The sequence below is a fragment of the Panthera tigris genome, chromosome A2, assembly GCF_018350195.1.
Source record: "Panthera tigris isolate Pti1 chromosome A2, P.tigris_Pti1_mat1.1, whole genome shotgun sequence".
NCBI classification, from domain to species: domain Eukaryota; kingdom Metazoa; phylum Chordata; class Mammalia; order Carnivora; family Felidae; genus Panthera; species Panthera tigris.
In genome coordinates this window covers 46,702,002-46,707,216 of record NC_056661.1, presented here as the reverse complement: position 1 = coordinate 46,707,216, position 5,215 = coordinate 46,702,002, and the positions used below count along the sequence as shown (strand labels likewise).

General features: G+C 46.3%; 1 pseudogene; it reads right to left on the bottom strand.

Annotated features, from left to right (window-relative positions):
- Nucleotides 1–1,312: 1,312 nt before the first annotated feature.
- LOC102965561 lies at nucleotides 1,313–4,415 on the bottom strand (annotated as a pseudogene).
- Nucleotides 4,416–5,215: the final 800 nt, after the last annotated feature.

The window sequence follows — 5,215 nt, the reverse complement described above, 5'->3', positions numbered from 1 at the left end:
GGTTAAGCGTCCGACTTCGGCTCAGGTCATGATCTCACGGTCCATGAGTTTGAGCCCTGCATCGGGCTCTGTGCTGACAGCTCAGAGCCTGGAGCCTGCTTCAGATTCTGTGTCTCCCTCTCTCTCTGACCCTCCCCCGTTCATGCTCTGTCTCTCTCTGTCTCAAAAATAAACATTAAAAAAAAATTAAAAAAAAAAAAAGATACAGCAATTCCAGGTGTAGGGATGTACCCAAAGGAATTGGAAGCAGGGAGTTGGAGAGCTAACTGCACACCAATGTCCATAGCCATATTACTCACAATAGCCAAAAGGTGGAAACAACCCAAATGTCAATCGATGGATGAACAGATAAACAAAATGTGATACATCCATACAGTGAAATATTTTTTGGCCTTTAAAAGGGATCGAAGTCTGATACATGCTATATGTGGATAAATCTTGAAAACATGCTAAGTGAAATAAACCCGGAAAAATAGGATTAATATTACATGACTGGACTTACAGGAGGTACCCAGAGCAGTCAAATTAATAGAAAACAGAATGTCAGTTATCAGGTACTATAGGGAAAGGATAGAGAAGAGTTAATGTTTAATGGGTACAACAGTTTCAATTTGGGAAGATGAAAAAGTCTTGTAGATGAATAGTAGTGTTGGTTATGCAACCGTGTGAATGGACTTAATGCCACTGAGTTGTATACCTAGAAACGGTTAAAATAGTAAATTTTATGTTATGCGTATCTTTCACAATACAATTTTTTAAAAATTACAACAAGTTGGGGGTGCCTGGGTGGCTCAGTCAGGTAAGTGGCCGACGTCAGCTCAGTTATGGTCTCACAGTTCGTGGTTTCGAGCCCCACGTCGGGCTCGGTGCTGACAGCTGAGAGCCTGGAGCCTGCTGTGGATTCTGTGTCTCCTTCTCTCTCTGCCCCTCCCCCTCGCATGCTCTCTGTCCATCTCTGAAAAATAAACATTTAAAAAATACTTATAAAAAATAAAACAAGGATAGGGCACCTGCGTGGCTCAGTTGGTTAAGTGTCTGACTCTTGGTTTCAGCTCAGGTCATGATCTCACGGGTTCCTGAGACATGGTCTCCATCCTCTCAGTGGGGAGCTTGCTTGGGATTCTCTCTCTGCCCCTCCCCACTCTCTCAAAATAGGTAAATAAACTTTAAAAAATAATAAAATAAATAATAAATAGGATAAATAAGTAGTAAATAGGATAAAAATCTTTCTTCTTGCAGTTTTCTAGTTGGGGTTTGGTTGCTAGGTAGGGAGAATCCTGCACAGTACAGAAAAAAAGGGAAGGGCCACAACCTCAGTGCCATGCCTGGCTTTTCCCACGTTACGCACAAAGAAAGATGATCCAGACATTAGTCTAGCATCCTTACATCATGTCTTTGATGGCCAAGTGCAACTTCACTTGCAAAGATACCTTCTTTTCCCAAGATGTGGGCCTTCCAGGAGCTCAGAAAATATGTGGGACAACAGATGTCCATTGCCCATCTCCAGAAATGCTGCTGTGAAGTGAGACACGGCCTTTAAGAATTATTCTGTCTATCCCCTCCCATGATTAATAGGCATGAGAGTTAACTGCTCCCCACTCAGGCCTACCTGTTTGTGATATCTCCCTCTCCATTCCCTTCGCCAAGATCCAGTCCAAAATTCATGTGTTCTGGGGTGTTGCCACAAAGCTGGTGATGCAGCTCCTGTGAGGTGTAGTGTAGGACATGGGGGGAATGGGTGGCCAGAGAGGTTCCACCTAGGGTCCCACTTTCTATCACAAAAAACAGAGGGCTGTCTCTCAGAAAGTTGTTCTTGTCCATCCTCCTTGTCTGAGTTCTTGAAAGTTTCCACATAGCAAAGCACCTGCAAAGGATTTTGATCACTGTGGTCCTAGACTTGTAGGAACCAAGTGGTTCCCCAGCTCATATCTGTCTCCACAGATCCCAGAGCGAGGCCACAGGAAGTGGGGGAGCTTACTTTCCAGAATCACCATGGTGACCAGACCTGAGCCCTCCAAAGCTTGTCCCACTCATGGGCCACCTGTCAGTGTGTCATCCTTCATGGTGATGAACAGGTGGAGCATAAGCAGTGTGGCGATGATGGCAAAGGCAAAGTAGTCCATGCCAAACACAAAGGGCAAGCTCACTTCATAGTTGGAAGGCCCATCAATGATGGTGAGGAAAAGTTGAAAAGTGCTGAAGAGTGCCATGGGATAGTCGTGGAATTGCCCCCAGACTTGTTAGGTCCTCTGTCTGGAAAATGACATAGAATGCGGAGGCAAATCCCAGAAAAAACTAAGCCATCAGCTGACAGAAAGGCATTAGGTCTTCAAAAATCATCAGCCAGGGGCACCTGGCTGGCTCAGTCTGTAGAGCATGTGACTCTTGATCTCCAGGTTATGAGTTTGACCCCCACACTGAGTTAGAGATTACTTAAAAAAAAATAAAGGGTTGCCTGAGTGGCTCAGTCGGTTGAGTATCCAACTCTTGATTTCGACTCAGGTCATGATCTCACAGTTGGTGGGATTTGAGCTCCCTGTTGGGCTCTGCACTGAAAGTGCAGAGCCTGCTTGGGATTCTCTCTCTGTCTCTCTCTACCCCTCCCTTGTGCACTCTCTCTCTCTTTCTCTTTAGAAATAAGTAAATGAACATTTAAAAAAAGAAAAATGATATGCTTGAGAAGAATGTTTGAGTCACTTCCGTTGTTTTTAATTAAATAAATAATATAAATGAATGAATGAATGAATAAATAAATAAATAAATAAATAAATAAATAAAATGAGTGGGTGGCTCAGTCAGTTAAGCATCCAACTTTGGCTCCGATCATGGTCTTACAGTTCATGAGTTCGAGCCCTGTTTCAGGCTTTCTGCTGTCAGCATGGAGCCTGCTTCAGATCCTCTGTCCCCTTCTTTCTCTGCACCTACCCCACTCATGCTCTCTCTCTCTCTCTCTGTCAAAAATAAACGAACATTAAAAAAAATAAAAACAAAAACAAAAATCATCTTCTGGATCATGATATTGAAAGCACAGAGGATTCCAGATGAAATGCTCAAGTGAAGTACGTAACACCACACAAGCCCAGCATCAGGGTGACGGACATGGGTGCCACCACCTCCCCATCCATGTGGGACAGCTGCATCCCCATGTTCACTGGTACTATGTAGGCATCAGTGACGATAAGGACATGGAATGGCCCCCAGAGGACAGTCTGTCTAAAATAGCAATAGGCACCAACCCTGAAGACACTCAGGGTCTCTGGGAGCAGGTTGATGACAACCTTGGTATTGGTCACCAACTCCCCCATGAGCCAGATTTTGTCCTGGTGAGTCACATAGGCCTCCTGGAGTGGTCTCTGTTGGAAAATGGTGTTATCTCAGGAATCTGTGCAGTTGCCAATTCAGAACTTGAGGGGGCAGTAGACATAGCAGATCATATAGAGCAGGTACAAGGCACCCAGAACATAAAACAACCACTGACCATATTTCTTCCACTTGAAGCTCGCTAGTTGCTTCACTGGGGTCCGTTCTAGGATCTGGTGAGTCACCTGCTTCTTGGGGGAGACCATGAGCTCTAGAAAGGATGTGTCCTCTCCCCAGGAGTTGGTCTCTGTGAGATCATAGAGAGTGGAGGTCAGCGGTTCATATGTCCACTGGATACGCTTCTACTTCTACATCAGGTGCTACAACATCACAATGTGGCCCTCCACTCTTGCTGGCTTGAAGGGGGTGAGACCTCCGTGAGTGGGCATGGGGTCCAAGGACTGCAGGAGGTCCCAGCTCCCATCATAGGACAGGACCAGGTTATGTATCTGGCAGGCAAAGATTTTGTTGGGCTGGAGGATGAGAATGTGCAAGATGATGTTTCCCAGGGAGTCCTGGGCCTGGATGCTGGCTCCGGGCTCGATGAGCAACCTCACAAAAGACAGAGGATACTCCCAAAGTAGATGAGGTTTGCAGGGGCCCTGGTGGAAAGCTGTGCCTGTAGCTCTTACAGAGATGCCAGTCCCATGGGCAGGCAAGGCTCACACCAAGTTCATGTTCTGGTTCACAATGGTTATGTGCAGAGCTGTCCAACCTACAGATGGCTCACACATGGGGAGCTCTGTGACCGTCTCTGGGCAGTCTCTGCCAGCACCGTGGCATTGTCGCAGAGGGCTGCTATAGGCAGCACCATCTCCCCCAGGCCTCCTCTTCATCCAAAGTCACAGGTTTATTCCAGTGAAAGTTTCTTCGGGAAACACAGGTGATTTTCCTTGGCTGCCTGAAGCAGTGGAGACTCTTGAACACTCTTTTGTTGCAGCATACAGGCTTTGTCCAGATGCTGATCCCAGCCCTGCTCCCTGACCAGCCAGGAGGCCAGAAGTCTGGGGTTGGATCCAGAACTGCCTTCTGCCTTTGGCAGAAGGGGCCCCCATGCCTTCTCCTTTCAGGCACTGGCAGGTTACGAAAGTTCGGTACAAGTAACGGGTCTAGGACTCAGCAGCAGCTGAGGAGGAGGCAGGGTCTGGGGTTGGGACTGAGCGTGAGTATATCTTTCACGTGACTTGTGTATGCAGCTTGTAGTTTGTGGCTGTGGGGTGTGTGTGTGTGTTTGTGTGTGTGTACGTGTGTGTGTGTGACCAAACACTTGTTTTGTTGCAAAACATAGCCAAGAGATACCATTGGCATTGTGCACTCTTTATCTTACTCTCTCTCCCCTCCCTGCTCTCTTTATGTTCTTCTTATCACTCAGAAACTGCAGTAAAGATGTTTACAAACTGGAAAATACAGCCAGCCACCTTCCAATGTCAGTTCCCTTGGCTTTAAATATATCCATTTGTGGACAGACCCATCCCTGAAACTGTATTTATCTATCTGTCTGCTTGATATCACACTTGAACACCAAAGAGGCATTTCAAAATGAATGTGACCAAAACAGGATTCTCACTTCCCTGACCCCTCTGCCTCCCAAACATGTTCTTTGCCCGTCTTCCCTATTTCTATAAATAACACCATCATTCACATAGTTATTGAGGCCCAAACCCTAGGCATTGGTCCTTTAGTGATCCCTTTCTCTCTCTCTCTCTCTCTCTCTCTCTCTCTCTCTCTCTCTCTCTCTCTCTTTCTTTTTCACACACACACACACACACACGTGCATGAGCACATGCGCACCACATCACTTCATCTGCAAAGCCTAGTGGTTCTACCTCAGAAAGGAATCTCAAACCTACTTACT